Consider the following 16,265-nt stretch of genomic DNA (forward strand, 5'->3'; position numbering starts at 1 on the left):
CATTTACCCCTGCACAGCTGAGGAGGGTGAAGCTGTCACACGAGTGCTGCTGGCCTTGTGGGATGGAGCCTGGCAAGATGCCTCCTTCTGGGAGAGAGGTTTTCAAGACTAACTAGAGCATGATGCTCTGCAGTGTCTACTTTTCCAAAAAAATCTGTGTTGGGGAACCGGCAGGAGAAGGCAGGTGGGGTGAGGAGTCACCCCATGTGCCTGGAGTCCCACCACACTTTGGTCCCTTTCCCTAGCACGCTGCTGTTCCCCAGCCCTCCTTCTTTCCGTGCACCCCAGGGCCTTTAAATTCCATGAAAGCTCTTTGGTTTTGGAGAAAATAACAACAATTAGAAAAAAAAAAAAGTAGAAAAAGTGAAGGAAAAATTCTCCTTGATTGCTGACGCGGTGACGGCAGGACCCCTCCTCTACAGCAGCACTTAATCAGCCCGCCACTCCTGCCCCCAGCATCCCGTCCCCCCAGGCAGCAGGTGCCAGCCGAGCCGGCCTCCCGAAATCTCCTCATCACCAGCAAATGGCCCTGATGATGGCACAGCGGGCGCTGAGCGAGGCCGGCTCCTAACGAGGGCAGGCAGCCCCGCGGGCGGCACCGGGGATGCTCAGCTCTCGGGCGGTGGTGGCAGCATGCTGCCAGCCCCCTAGTAGCTGCTGGTGGCCCGAGGATGGGGACAAACAGCAGGAGATCAGGGGAAAGGAGGTGTCCAGCGGCACCTGCTAATGGGAAGTTGGGCTTTGAGGTATCACGTCCATATGGGGCCCTATTCCCAATCTTTCCAACTTGTGGTAGGAAGGCACAACCCTAATGCTTTCCCCTTGGCTGCTGTACCACAAACACCAGCATTTTTCCGTGGCCAGCAGGCAGTGCCAGGGTTAGGTGGCTGCCCTCTCGACTTCCCTCGGGGTTATGTGATTATGGTCCCTTGGGATAAACGCCTCCAGTTGCTCAGCAACCTGCACACCAGGATTCAATTAACTCTGATTACAATCACAGGCGGCGCAGATCAGGCCCGTGCCGTCACAAGCAAGCCGAGTGCGGGCTGCCCGCCTGCAGGAGGCCCTCCCTGAGGGCTGCCATGCGGCACGGGTCTCCGGGTGGTCGTGTCCTCCCCTGGTGGTGGCACCGCCGCTGCCACCCAGCCTGCAGTGCCTGGGAGACTTGATTTGTGTCTCTGAAAGCATTTCCCTGAGCACAGGGTAGAGAGCAGGGAGGAGGAGGAGACCCAAGCACTGAAGACAGCTTTGCCGTTAGGCCCAAGTCCTGACGCTTCCTCCAGTGAAGTCAAAGAGATTCAGTTCTTGGCTCCACGCTCCTTGCTGTCACCTCCTTGAATTAATAGAAGGGAATGTGAAAGTTTTGGGGCATAGCTCCACAGCTCCCTGCAGCAGGGCTGCAGGTGGCCCACCCCATGGGGACCAGCAGGAGGTTACACAGGTCTGTCTGGTGCTTGTGGGAAAAACCAGCACCACCAAACAAGTGCAATTGTAAAGCAGCACCCTCGGAAGCACACTGGGCAGCTCTTGGTTCTCTGGAGGAAGAAGAGCACAAGGAGGAGCGGGAGGAGGATAAGGCAGGAAAGAGCACCAGCTTTCTTCTCCCCTCGATCCCCCAGCCAGGAGATTTTTGCCAGCTCAGGAGGTAGGAGCATCGTTTATGGCAGGAATTGGCCCGCAGCAAATGATTGCTCCCAAGTGGGAGCGGGGAAGGAAGTGTGGAGGCTCATTACATTTAATGTGATTACTCTGGACTTACAGCAGGGTATGCGACAAAGGAATTTGGCCTTCTCTCTCTTTCTCCCTCCCTGCCTTGGCCTTCAATGATTCAAGGACCTGACTAGACCAGCCCCTAATCCAAAGGAGCTCTCAGCAGTTCTTCCTTCATCAGGGACACTCCTGGCCTTGTGCAGGCAGAGGTAACGTGGCAGAACATTTATAAATCAGCCCCAGATTTGGCCAAGGGTGCTGCTTGGGACTGTGGCTGTTTTGTGAGCACACAAACCTTGATGGCTAGCAAAGGTTTCCCTTTGTCTGGGACCCACCAGCACACCTGGACCACCTGTAAGACAGCCCCGTGCACTGGTGTGGCACCCCTGTCCCAGCACGGAGCACCCAGGTGCCAGGAGCCGACCTTCAGCTCCCATGGCTGGGGAGACCTCCTGCTGGACGTGGTGATGGGTTACACAGGCAGATCTCCTGGGTGGAGGTGGTGGGTGGCCACCTGCCTTCAGGGGAAGCACGTGGTCCTCGTCCATCGCTGATCACAGCTGCTTTTTAGTGTCTGTTTTCTCTCTGTCATGAGCGTCTTGATGTTTCCTGACAATTTCACCTTCCTCTTCCTTGCGCGTGCCCAAGGGAAAGTGCCTTTGACTCACACTCCCGCTTCGTGATGACGCATTTCGGTTCTGCTGCAGTCTGCTCTGACCACGCGCCTCAGCATCGCATGTCAGATACGCCAGAGCTTGCGAGGATTTGTCTGTCCAAGCCGTATTCCTCCTGAGAAGTGCCTTTGCACAGTCCGCCTCTCAGACAGGCTGCTGTGATCTTGCTGTCCTCCTCGTCAAGAAGCTGCAGGTCCACGCTGGCCTTTTCCTAGGGTTGGGCTGGCCTTCCCACAGCTTAAATTTGACTTTCTCTTGTCCCTTGCTGTGCTTTTTGCAAAGATCTCACATCCCTGTTGGGCATCTGTTCCAGCAGGAAATATTCTCTGAGGCTTATCTGAAGCTGACCCATCTCCAGAAGTGCAGTGTTTGGTGCTGCCAGCTCTTCGGTTTGCTCGCACCCCTGAGCAGCCTGCTTTAACCAAAGTCCTGCTCTGTGTGTGCTGCTCGTTTTATGATGATGGAGACAGCACAGGATGCTTGGGCCTTGCACTTTGTCCATGGCTTATTTGCCTCCTCCAATCCACCCTGTGCCCGACCCTGCTCCGTGCTTGGCTTGGAGTGCCTGGAGCCTCCCACCAGGGAGATCAGGGCATGCAGCAAGGGTGGTAGGGTCAAGCTCTTCTTCCACAGAGTTGTCTGTCTTGTACCCTGTGTTTCCTGATGTCTGGGAGGTATCTCCTGCTCCACACATGCATGCCCCCCCCCCACATCTGTGTTTTACAGACACCCAGTGCAGCAGCCGTGGCTCCTTCCTTGTGCTTTCTCCCAGCTGGTGACCAGGCTGTGCATCCAGCTGGCACCCAAAGGTGCCCCACCGTAACCAGCCATCTCCTCCCTGCACCTTCGGGCTCGGAGTCCCTCCTCCGTGGCAGCACACAGCAGTGCTAGCAGCTCTGCCAGCCCTCGGCACGTCAGGGCACAGAGAACGAGATGCCTCAGGTGTGAGATGCCACCCACGTGTGTCAGCCACAAGCCTGCGTCAAGGCCGCCGTCTGCCCTCCGGTTCCCTTTCAGGAGTGAGCATCCCCAGCATCTCCGATGCAGATAAACCCAACTTGCAGAATATGAAGGACTTTAGGTCCATTTAAATACTTATTTGCTAACACAAAAGCGAGTGCCCCTGTAATTTAATATGCTTCGGGAAGTAATTGGATAGAAGTCCTTTGTTTCTTTTCCTCCTGTCAGATTCCATTTGTTTAATTTGGCTGTCGTGACACAAAATGACAGAGCCCATGCTCCATTTCTACAGATAGCAAAACTCTGGGATTCTTCTTTCTGCATTGCTAGAAATTTATGTATTCTCCCCATTCACTCGTACATCACTACTGTGGCAGATTACCGACCCCCTTAAGAATAAATGCATTTTAATACAGCTGACCCAGAAACCTCCCAAAGGGGAGATAAAGCGTAGTTCCAAGAACCAGCTGAATTTGCTGTAGCTTAGAGAAGAATCAGAGAAGGGTCTGGAGCTGGCACTGGCTCGGTGCCACGCCATTTCCTATTAACAAGCCTCCCTCCACGTCAACATTTCCTGCTGCTCAAAGCCATCTCGTCCTAGGGCTGCGCCCACTCCTCTCTGGGGGAAAGGAGACTTTCACGCAGGGCTTTCTGCAATGTTTTTCTGGAGATAGAGAGGTAGGGCAAGACCAGGCTGCATCCCTCTGCAGAGCAAGCAACGGGGCTGTCCCAGAGACTGGGCACAGCAAAATTCAAGGACAGGTACCCCTTCAAGCTCAGCGTCTGCAGGGGTGAGAAGGGGCGGGACAGAGCTGTCTGCAGGGGTCGGGGAGGTGTATGGCACGTGATGCCTCCTGTAGTGTTAGCCGGGCTGGCAATGTTCCTGGCACTTCTCTTTAAAGATCATTTCTCAGAAGAAAGGAAAGACACCATGAAATTGCAGATTCAAGCCTGTTTGGAAATGTGAAGCTGCAGAATGCAGGAGAAAAAAGAAGATCTTTCTCTTTATGGAAGTCTTTAGACGTTTCTCTGAAATTTCATACACTGAATCTCACTCTGTGTTTCAACAGGCTTTTCTGAGTGATTTCTATAAAATGCATTCAAGGCCTGAAGGACCTGTTCAGCTCTAAGGACCCCGGGCCAGTAACACTTGTCTTGCTTAAAGGTTTCCAAGTTGCATGGTTGGGCCCCTGCAGGTGTCTTCAGTTCAGAGGCAAAATCTTCAGATTATGGCAAGTTGCTGGGCAGAAGTTTGTTGCATGGGATGACTCCAGCTACTCATCATGTTATTCTAACACCTTCCCCAAGTACCAAAGGCCTTGGGTGCCTCATCTCTGTGCATAACAGAGCCTGTTGCTGATGAACTTTCCAGGTGGTGCTTCTGAGGTCCCTGGGAGCTCACCCCAGCAAAGTGCTCTCCACCCACCCTAAGAGAGATATGGTCTCCCAGGCCAGGCAGAGAAGACTGGTAGGCTCCTCTAAACCATGATTCCCATCCCTGCTAGGGGGTGAAAGCCAAAAAGAGAAAAAGAGCTGAGCTTTCAGATCTCAGGTTGATTTTGCAGCAAGGGCAAAAAAATGCAAGCAAGATCCTCTTGTTTGTAGCTGAAGAGCTGCTCTGGCAGCCCTTGAAGAAAATAAACACGGTACAATATGGTGTTGTTTGTACAATCAGTTTTCTATGAAATACTTCACTTTAAATGGTTGTGGAGACCTGGATAGTGTTGATCGTGCATGTGAATTCAGGGACTATGCAACAACTAGGGTAATATTTCTACTAATGTCTCATCAGGGAATAAATCAGGCTACAGAGAAAGATGCGTTTCTGAGGGCCGCTATCCTTCTCTCCCGTACGAACAGGCTCACACGTATGCATATATATACATATAAATATGAGAGTTTATTTAGATCCGAGGCCCATTAAACAACCTGGCTTTGAGACTCATGATGAGATTAATCGGGCACGTTAATTACACATGCCTGAAAATTACTTAGCAATTATACTTGAAGTTACCAAGAATTTCTATGATGAATTACCTTAGGATTTTAATTCTGAAAGAGGCAAGGACAAGGTTAACAGAGGTCTAGTTGAAAGACAGTTGAGCACTAGATAATTATCCCGTGCTTATATGGGGGCTGCTGTGTATTTCCAGCATGTACTGCTGCCATGAATCTTCAGACCTGTTGCGATGTAATTATTTCTGTTTTCTATAGTATGAAATTAATTCTGCATGATGGTTTGGGATTCCCTGCTCAAATCCATGGTTTCTTTTTTTATAAGTGGTCCAGAGAAGGACGAAAGTTTCTGAGGTCCTGGCAGTCCTTTGGGTCACTGCAGTTGGCTTGTCCCACTTGCTCTTCCTTAGGCACCAGGACGTGCATAAAGATGCCAGATGTTGGGCACCTATTTGGGGAATTTCCATGGAAGAGAATTAAAACAAATCTGTTTTCAGAAACCAAAGTATTTAAGATCTTTAAAGATGCAGCATGGGGGGCTGCCACTTGCTCACAATAGCTGAACTAAGGAGAAGATGGAGGGTTGGCTGCCATTTCCCTTTGTTGGCCTCATGAAGGTCAACATGGAGAGGGGATCCCAGCCCTTTGTGGGGTGGTTTCTGTGCTGGGCTTGCCGTGCCAGGTCTGCAGAGCCTGTCTGGAGGTCTCCTGGTGCTCAGACTGGACCAGCACCCTCCTCACAGCAAGGGACAGGCAGAGCTGGGCCTTCACCGCAGGTACACTGGGTTGGCTTTTGTCTCTGGTGTCCGCGCAGCAGGAGCAGAGGAGAGGTGGGGCTGGATATAATCTCCACAGCACTTAAGTTCCCAAGTAAATATCTAATTAGAGAAATGTTTGGCTTCAATAATAAATGAGCAGAATATCAGGAGGCACAAGTACTGGTGAAGTACATCTATGGCAAGGTCTTTACAATGGGGGCATTTTTTGGCCTGCCCTCCTATTTAGGATCTTCATGTAAGTGGAAAAAACATGTGTGCAACTGCTAAGGGTAGGGCACGACTTTCTTCGCTCTTGCTCTAACAATTTGGATGCACCCATCGGCAAACCTACCCTCATCAATTCTGCATCTTCCTGAAAATGTACTTTTAAGCACCTTAATTGCATTTCAGAGATAACCCTGCAGGCAAAGTGACAGGAAGAGAAACCATATGGAGCAGTTTGGCGGTCGGGCTCTTTGTTTTAAATCAATCAAACATCTGCGGCTAATGTAGCTTTGGGCTGCTCCTCAGGAAACATTAGCCCTATTAGTCTGGGCTGGCAGGAACACAAAATAATATATTTATGGACAAAGCACATGTGCATTACTGCTGGAGAGCAAGCAGAGGAGGAGGAAGAGAAGAACTGTGGTCAGCACTTTGCCTCCTCGGGAGGTCAGCCGCGATGCACTCCGAGCAGGTACGTGGGGGTGTTTCTCAGCCCCATGATGCCCACCTCCCTGCCTGATGCACCCTCCGGGCCTGCTACACCAAGACAGAAGGAGAAACGCCACCAAAAAGCAACTGTGCTTCTTCTTTGTTTAAAGGAAACGAGTTGGGATGGCACGGTTGGGTGTCTTGACTCTGCATGGGCAGCAGTGGCTGAGGAGTGCTGAGCAGTGGGGCTGGCCATAGGGTGGTGTCTGGCTCCCCACTGCCATCCCAACAAGACTGATTTACCCCAGCAAGCACCACTCATCGCTTACAGGACCATGTAACATACAGTGTTCCTTTCAAATCTAGACAGCCTCCAGGTGGTTCATCCCATTTTCCTCCCAAACTGTGCAGCAGCAGTCCCGAGGAGGAGGTAGGAAATGGGAAGGGTAGCAAGGCTTTTCCACTTACACTGTCATGCAGAAAACTACATGTAGTTTGCACGTGTATCTGTAAATGGGAGGCAGGAGGACACGCAGCAGGCAGCCAGCACCTCTCCAGTGCCTCCTCCCACCTACCCATGCTCAGTTCCCTGGGAAATGGAGCACCACAGCAAGGAGGAAGAAGAGCAAAAGCCTTGGGGCTGTCTTACAGCAGGCCACTGCCCCCACACGGTGAGGTATCTGCGCTAGAGAATCCTTAAAAGGTGAGGAAATACTTGGTTTGATTTTAATTAACACCCTAACCACAGTTTTGGGCTTTCTTGTTTCTATGCCCTGACTACAGGGAAAACGAAAAATGCCTCCTATGGCATGGAGAAGGGGGAGAGGTAGAACATCCACATTGGTAATTTAAGGAAAAGTATGTCATTGGCATGCTTTGATTACACCAAAACAAAATGCTGTAAACCCATGATCCATGGAAATACTTGTTGAGTTTAAGAAGAAGACACAGTTATTTGGAGCAAGGAGTTGTGTATTTGGTAGGCTTAGACAAACCTTAACTCTGCCCCTTAGTGACATTGAAGCAATCCTGTAACTATGACATTTTGACCAAGATTTTAGTCCAACAGTAGATGATCCTGATTTCCAAAATGAAATCTAGTTAATACTTTATCATTTTTTTTTCTGATGCTATCAACACCGGGTAGACCTGGGGGTTTGGGAATGCATTAATAGTGATTTCCATAGTTTTCTAATAGTTTTTTTCTAATTTTTTTTTCCAACTTTGCATCTCTTCAGATTATAATGGTAGGGGTTGGGGAGAGAACTGCAACATGAACAGTTTGGATGCATTTAATATTAGTGCGTAAGTGTTAGTATGTTGAAAATGTCAGATTTGTATAGCAACTGTGACATGTGAAGAGAATACTACAGTATGAAAGAAATGAATGTCCGAGATACGGAGAATATCAGTCTTACTTAGGTCTCTGGTCTTTCATGACCATGCTAATTTGAGAGCCCTGGCTTTCTTGCAGGGATGCAGAGAACCTGAGCTCCTGGAGCAGGTAACTCGTCCCACCCCACACACCTGCCCGCTGCCCCTCTGGTTGATGCCACCTCACACATCCCTGTGTCCTCTACCCACCCTCATCCCTCCCCACTGCCTCTGCATACACATTCCCCATGCAGGTGCCTCCACACACCCATCATCCTGCTCCTTTTGCAGCCCTTGTGCTGTTCTGAAACACATCAGCTCCCAGTATTTCCAGTTGCACTTAGGCCATTCTTTCTCCAGCAAATATCTGCTTTTGGGGGGCAGACATGTACTTCCACCTTCCTCTCCTCTCAGGGATCTGTGAGTTGTGCCAGCTTATGACCCCAGTCTGAGGAGGGAGCTCAGTCTTTCATGAATTGGGGCAATCTCTGGGACAGCAGTTATCGCCTGTCCGCTGCCAAAAGCTGACAAAGCTTCAGTTCTCAACAGCGGGGGAGGAACACACCCACAGACCTTCGAAATCCCATAAATACCGCCTGTGAGAAACACTTTGTCTGTAAGAGAAGGCTGGAGAAAAGTCTACACATTTCTTCTGGTGCATTCATGGGAAGAAAGAAGTCTGAAGACTGCTGCTAAATTTGTCAAAGGATGTGTTTTTCAAAGTACTTCTAGCACAGGCAAATTATCCAATTTATTTGCAAATTATTAGAAAATTCATCCCCTACTCAAAAGAGTAAGTGCTGCAGTTCTGCCAGAGATCCACTGTATCCGTACCAATCCCTCACTACCTTCTCTAAGCGCAGAGAAATACTGTAGTCACCACCATCATCCCCATCATGAAAAATATGTTAGTTTGGTTTGAACTTTTCCCAGCACCACAAGTGAAGGGTTTCCAGAGGTCATCCAGAGCACAGGTGCTTTGGGAAGTAAATGAGGGTCTGTCCCGAGGCCTGTCTGAGAGGACAGGGAAATCACTGCCCACCGAGCCTCCTAATGTCATTGAGGGCCTCCTGGGAGAGTGGGAGGAACAAGCAGGATGTGTTTCTGAGAGGGAAACATGCAAAGGCAATACCCATTTAATATTTATATATTATAAAATATAGTCATCAACTCTAACAAAGGACAAGCTTTTCTTTCATGGTCTATACTTTGCAGGATCTCCTTTTTCAAGGAAAGGGTGTGGGAACTTCTCATTGGCGATGAACGCAATTCCGAGCAAGAGCGACAGTCCTTCCCCGTGTCACTGCTTGACAGCCCAAAGGCCTCTCGTGACCCCAGTGAGGTGATACTGCAAAAAGGGATTCAGAGATGAGTCGGTGTAACTCCAAGTTTAGTTTGTCCTGTTGCCAGCTGCTTGAAAGACTTCAGTGCTGGACCAGTGTCTGAAATGAAGGGCATGGAAAGATAATTACGCAAGTCACTAACAGTGAGGAGAAAACAAGTCCTTTGGAGTAAATGGCATTGCTTGTTGCTGTGGGACAGGGAGGTTGTGGTTACCTTTGAAATGTGTGCACCTTGTAATTAAAAGTGGTGAGATGCTGGGAAATGTCGTGACCACAGGTACTTTTGAAGATAGTCTCATAAAAGTCCAGTCCATAGATTAGGTGTGGGGCAGACCAGGGGAGGGACACAGTACTTATGGGTAGATGGGGTCCAGCTTTCCCAAATATTGAGCCTGTCTTTGGCCAGTCCTGAATGCAAGGAGAACCTCAAGGGGGTGTCCCACCACCTTCAGACCCCGTTGGACAAAACCAGAGGTATCTTCCCTCACAAGGAAAAAGGACGCACAGGGCCCATACCAAGTGAGCTTTGGCATGTGGTCTTCAGGCTGGGCCCCCTTTAACTCTTGCCTCTTCGTTAGCAGTTCATTGACAAGGCTGTGCTTGGGCTGGCTGTGGCAGCCCTTCACAAACAGGCGGTGAGGAGCTGTGCCCAAATCCTGTGGTGGCTCTCCAGATAAGGCTGCTGATAGTGGCTCTTTGCATCTTCACCCCCCCCAAAATGGCGCTGCCCCTGCGCGCTTTGCAAAGCCCATTGTGCCCTAACCTTCCCCTTTGGTACCGGATCAAATGGCAATTGTTTTTGTTTGCTTGCAGTGGGTTCTGTAATTATTAACCTCTCAAAAGGGCTTAGCGATTACAGGTGTGCTACCACCGAGCCCCTCGCTCAGGTAAGGAGCTCGTCACGTGCCAGGGCCTTGTTTGCTCCATGGCTTCCCTGCCAGATAAGAGACACTGGACAATGGGGACAGTAATCCTCCTCACACCCCCCTCCCTGCCCCACGCCCGGTAAATTTGATTCCTGGTGTTTTTTGTTCGCCTCTCACTTGTAATGAGCTATATCGTCTTCACTCAGACCCAGGCAGCAGCGATAGGCACACATTGCGCAGTGTAAGAGACGTGAAGATTAACCCCAACAGCACGTGCCTTTGGAATAGTGCTGTGGCAGCAGAGAGGAGTATTTCTTTTTAAGCTACCTTTGATTAGGGACACACATTTTAGGAGTGTCGGCCTGCCAGAAATACTGTGTTACACAAGCTCTCCTCACCCAGCCCAGCAACCTCGAGTCTTGTTTTTCTCTCTCAAGGTCATCTTGCTATTATGCAATTGCACAGCCACGGCAGGGACTGAAGGGGTAGAAAGACTGGAGCGTTTTGAAGCACTCCCAGGTGTTCAAGACCTTTAGGACCATCCTTTTAACTACATTCCTTTGAAATACTCTCCACACTTTGCCTCAATTCGGCCACCTTTTGGGCAGCCCGTATCCAGCGTGGGGCACCCAACCCCAAGTGCCTGCAGGTTGGGGCTGTGCAAGGGGGATGCTGTGCTGGTCCCTGAGCCCACATCCCACACACACACTACATGGGGCACCTGCTTCGGTCTCAGCCTGTGTGCCAACAGGATACATGCGTAGGGATTAATAGCAGGGCCGAAATGGCGATGGTTTTCCAGGGCCCTCCGCTGACTCATAGGGCAGAGCTGAGCCAGAGATGATGGGGGATAGAAAGCTGGGCCCTGACGAGCTCCCCCACCAATTATCTATTTATTCTATGCACCATATTCTTCTCCTGCCTGTTGGCAACGCGGAGGATTCATAAATGATGGTAATAAATGCAAAATGACAGCTAATCTTAATTGACCAAAGCTTCCCTCAAAAGCCTGGGTCTCGCTGGCTGTAATGTGCTCTAAATGTAAAAATGTAAGAGAGGAAATTACTTTGGTGCTTTTACTCGCCTTTAATTGCACGGTGTTCATGCTGCCAAGCAACAAAATCAAAGAGGACCCCAGTGACAAGGGGGATTTCTCCCCTGGAGCGGGACCCCCATGGGAGCCCCCAGAGCAGGGATGGGGGCACTGCGGTGGGCACAGCCCCGGCTGCCTCCAGCCCTCGTGGCTCTGCTTCACAGCACCCAGGAGCTGGGAATTAAGGATGGAGCTCTGCGCTGGGGAGCTGCTGTCACCACCCAGGGCTCACAGCACGATCAGACCCCAGGGCCCCAAATTTCTTGATTCTTGAGTGGGTGGCACCCGGGGCAGTGAAGGATGGGGACACGTGAAGGTGAAGGGTGTGGGGCACACGAAGGTGAGAAGGGAAACAGCGAGGGGATAGCAGTGTTTTTGCAGATCCCCCTGCTCTGATATCTCCCCTGCCGCCTCCCTGCCTGCCGCGCCAGCGGGGCTGGGTTTGCACTGCGGCACTTTCCTTAGAGCATCCCGGAGACTTGAAGCCTCCTCCTCCTCCTCAGTCCTGGCAGCATGACTTGCAGCTTTTCCTAAAACTGGCAGGCAGCCTCAGTGCTTTAAGACGGAAAGAGCATTAACCCCTTCCCACCTTTTTTCCTTCTGTTCCCCCACCCAGAGCATCGCCCCTCCGATTCACCTGGGCACCGGCTGGTAGGAAGGACAGGGGAGGAAACAAAATTAATAGGATCCTGCCCTGGCAGCCCCATAGCTTGGGGCGATGGGGCACAGCCTCACACCAACAGCCTGAAGTTTCCTCGGTCCGAGGTCACAGGACAAAATTATTGGCACATGGATCCTGAAAAGGGCAATTAGTGAGGGGTTTGGGCTGGTTGGCTGGGGCAGGTGTGAAACACTTGGTGGGGAGAAAAGGTTTGTTCTTCGTGCGCTGCAGGGAGGAGATGGAAGCAGATCAAAGGGCTGCAGGCTCTGGAGGAGTACTGGGAAGTTTTGATATTTTCTGGCTCTGCATACGAGCACCCTACAGGAGTTGTGCAGCAGGGATCCTGGGTCCCCTTCCTATTTTGCCTGGGGTTTGCAGCATGAACATGTTCAAGAATACCACATTTCTCGGTTAACTTTCAGAAATACATATAAATTGTTTCCCCCAGGAAGCTTTGCAGGTACAACAAGCTTCAGGGCGAAATGCATTGTATTTGCAAACCCACCCATCAGCCCGGCTCCCCGCTTTGCACCTGCGGTGGTCCAGCTGGGGTGGGATGAGCCTCCTGCCCTGGCAGGGGTCTGGGGGATGCATTGCAGAGAGGAGGTGGGCGAGAAGGAGGAGGGATTGCAGTGGGGAGGCGAGGCCCGAACGGCCGCACCGTGCTTTCAGCTGCTTCTTCTGCAGACGTGAATCCCACTGCCGCGATTTAAAGACTTCGGATTATTGGGAGATAAATTTAGAATAGATCTGAAAAGTAATTGAGAGCCCTAAAAATATCCCTCTATCCAGAGACTGTAAAACCAGGAGGGAGGAGGAAGGAGAAAAAGTGACTGTGGGGTGGGGGAAAACGGGAACAAACAATTATCGGGTCTGGCAGCCACAACAGAGAGCAATCCTGCAGCCCCGGGGCACGGTGAACCTGGTCTTTGCCCACCCCTCTGAGCTGCCCCCGGTCCCACCGCAGAGCCACCAAGAGGGACCGACGGCAGCAGGATGAGGGGGACGGCGCTGGCGCTGCAGATGTTCCCTGCGCGCAGAGCGTGAGCTGCGGGGAGAAGATAAATGCCGGCACTGCCTCGCCTCGTGCCGAGCCCTGCTTTCATAATCTCTGCTTTTTAATATCCTGTTGAGACAAGCTGCCCCTGCGCGAGCGCCGGGCGGACCTGCCGAGCGGCTGAGCTGCCATCGGCACGGCCTCGCCACGGGGATGGGCATCGGGGAAACGTTTGTAGGAGCTTTTCGGCCAGCTGCACCCCACAAAAGTGCCCATCCCTCCTCTTGGCATCTCCACCGGCTGTCTCTACTCCTCAGGTGGGATGGGCACCTCCAAGGCATCCCTCTCCCAACGAGACCTGACGCAGCCGAGAGGGTGCGATGGGGCACGCGGGATGGATGGGGTGCCCTGGGCATCTCCCGTGGGACTGGCACAGCAAATTCTTTTTAAATACCACCACTGGTATTTCAGTGGCCTGTGATTCTCCCTGGGCACTGCGGTGCTTCCTCCTCGGCAAAAATCCCTGTTTTGGAGGGAGTCAGATGTCTGGCAGCGTGTGGGAGTGAGGAGACAGCGAGCAAGAGTCTCATTTATTTACAGCAGAGTCCCCGACGATTAACACTCAGGACACGGCGTGTTTTCAGCTTTCCCCTTGAACCACGAATCATGCCCTGCTTCTGTAACATGCTGTTTTTTTGGCAGACGCTTCCTCCCTCGTGCTGTCTGCTGCCGTGCTCCCACCTTCGAGCCAGAGGAGGGATGCAGGGGACAGTCACCCGGCCCGAGCTGGACAAGGGGACAGGGGAGGCCACCGCTGCCTGCGCCACGGGTACCCCGTACCCATCATGCAGGTGGAAAAAAAAAAAAAAAAAAAAGGGACAAAAAACCAGCAAGACTTCATTAAGTATGTAGCTCGGACAATTTGTTTCTGTCACTTCGGGCACAACCGGTTTTTGGAGCAATTTTTTTTTTGCCCTCCCCTCCTGTGTTGGGGTCACCTTGCTGCAGCGGTGGCCCTCCCCTCGGGGACAGCGGGGTCTGTCCCCACCAGAGCCGCACCAGCCTCACCGAGGCCCTCCTTCGTGGCTCTGTCCTAACAGTGACATGCAGTGGCGGCACGCCGCAATGGAGGGTTGAGATGCCACCGCTCTCGGCCAGGGCTGCTGGAGCACGTTGTGAGTAACTCGCAACGCTCTTGCTGTCTGTCCGCCTTCGTGCTATACCCTGCGCCCCACTTCTCCCCGTCTTTGGGGTCTCGACACATTCACAGAGCCCAGGCTGTGCCAGCAGGAGGGGGGAAATCCCTCCTCTTGGCAGGACGTGGTGCCCTGCTTAGCCCCGACGCGTGGGTGCAGCCGTGCCCTGTGCACACGATGGCATGCAGGGCGCGTGCCTCCGCGCTGCTCACCTGCTGCTGCTCGCAGATCGAGTGGCTGGTGTCTAAGCAGCCCCATTTAAACCCGCAATCAAATTACAGGAACAAAATTGGAAGCCAGACTGGAGCCACTTTCAAAGTTGCCCCTTATTTAATAATTCTGTCGCGGTTATTTTTCCTCTTATCACCATTTATTCTCCTTCTGGGGCCGGCCTGTAATAACACAGGAGGTTCGTTTGCACTCCCGCCCCTTCTCTCCGTCTAGTCTTTTTGCGTGGGCTTCATTTCTGCCTTGTGAAATGACATCGGGATAATAAAGCAATGGCACAGTACTACAGAGGGCCAAGCTGATGGCACCACGCTCTGTACCCTCCTCCTCCACAGCCCTCCCTTTCCCATATGAAAGGGGGCATAAAACCCACAAAATTCCTCCTCCACCTTCATATTCTCCCCTGCCAATCCTATAGGCATCCACACCTATAGGGCCGGCTTCATGGGACTGGGGTCTGTGGGGTGAGGGGATGCACGGACCCAGCTAGGAGCTGGCTTGTGCTCCAGGAGCCGCTGGAAATGGTTTTGTAATCATTTGCCTATTAATTAAAGATGTGACTCGATCAGAGTTCAGATTCATTCACCTGGCTGCATGTTCATCTCTTTCCGGATATTGCCAGGGAGAGAAATAAATGCAGCTTCTCACTAACCCTTTAGCATCTAACTCAATACTGGGTTTAAATCCCCTTAGAAAAAATAAAACTATAGTCAATCTGCAACAGGCAAACACTGCTGTGTGGTTAATAGTGGTTGTTCTCCAAATTACTGCTGAAATCTGCCAGATTTTTTTTTTTTAATAAAAAAAGGTAAGTTTATGCAACATTTTGGTGATTCTGCCTGCATGTCACACCTGAATTATTGTTTTTTTTTTATACAAAATGTAGCTGTTCTATACACAAGTGTCCCCTTGTGTGGTCAAATGCAGCAGCTCCGCACCTGGCTCAGCAAGACCCATCTCCCTCCTGGCAGGCACCGGGGGGAGATGAACCTCAGGTAGCTGCAGGCAGTAATCTCCTTGTCAGAGGGGGTTCTCTGGGTGTGGGATTTGCATCCACTGAGCTCTTCAGCCTCGGTTTTAGATTTGAGCTTTGAGGGAACACAAATGCCTTTAAATGAAGCCAAAGCAGAAAGGCTGCTGGATATTAGGCATGTATTAAAATACCACGAAGCTGGGAAGTGATAGTCCCACCTTGCTCCACATACAGCTCCGGTGATTTACACATGAATGAGGGGAATTCAAAAGTACAGAAACAGATCTGTTAATGCATGGAGATTCTGCTTTTGCAGTAGTTTATTCTCAAAGCACATCTACCTCTTCGTGTGCGTTTGGGGTAACACTCCGCCTCACTGCCCTCACCTCATTTCTCCCCCAAAAAGGAGTTTCAGCTCGCTAACTTTCCTCTGCAAGCAAAGCATAAAATATATGTGCACCATGTACGTAGCTTTCACTGTCACCACTTTCACCTTACTGCTGATTACTACCACAAATTATGTAGATACCAAAAGAAGTATAGTTTTCTGTACAGTACTATGGTCTTGCTAGTTGTGATTGTTACTATTTTTAAAATATGTGGCAAATATTTCTAGATCTTATATTTCTATGTAACGAATATTTCACTAAAATATTTTTGAATTTTTGGTGGAATGCTGGATCTGAACACTTTCTGTTAAAAATAGCACATGCATTCAGACGGCAAGCTTTAGTATGCACATCAAAACTTTCTATGGCCCCCACATCATGGATCCAAGCTCGCCAGAGCACCCTTTAGCTGGTGCTGCAGGCCTTCCCCTTA

The sequence above is a fragment of the Anser brachyrhynchus genome, assembly GCF_964034855.1.
Source record: "Anser brachyrhynchus genome assembly, chromosome: 2".
NCBI lineage: Eukaryota > Metazoa > Chordata > Aves > Anseriformes > Anatidae > Anser > Anser brachyrhynchus.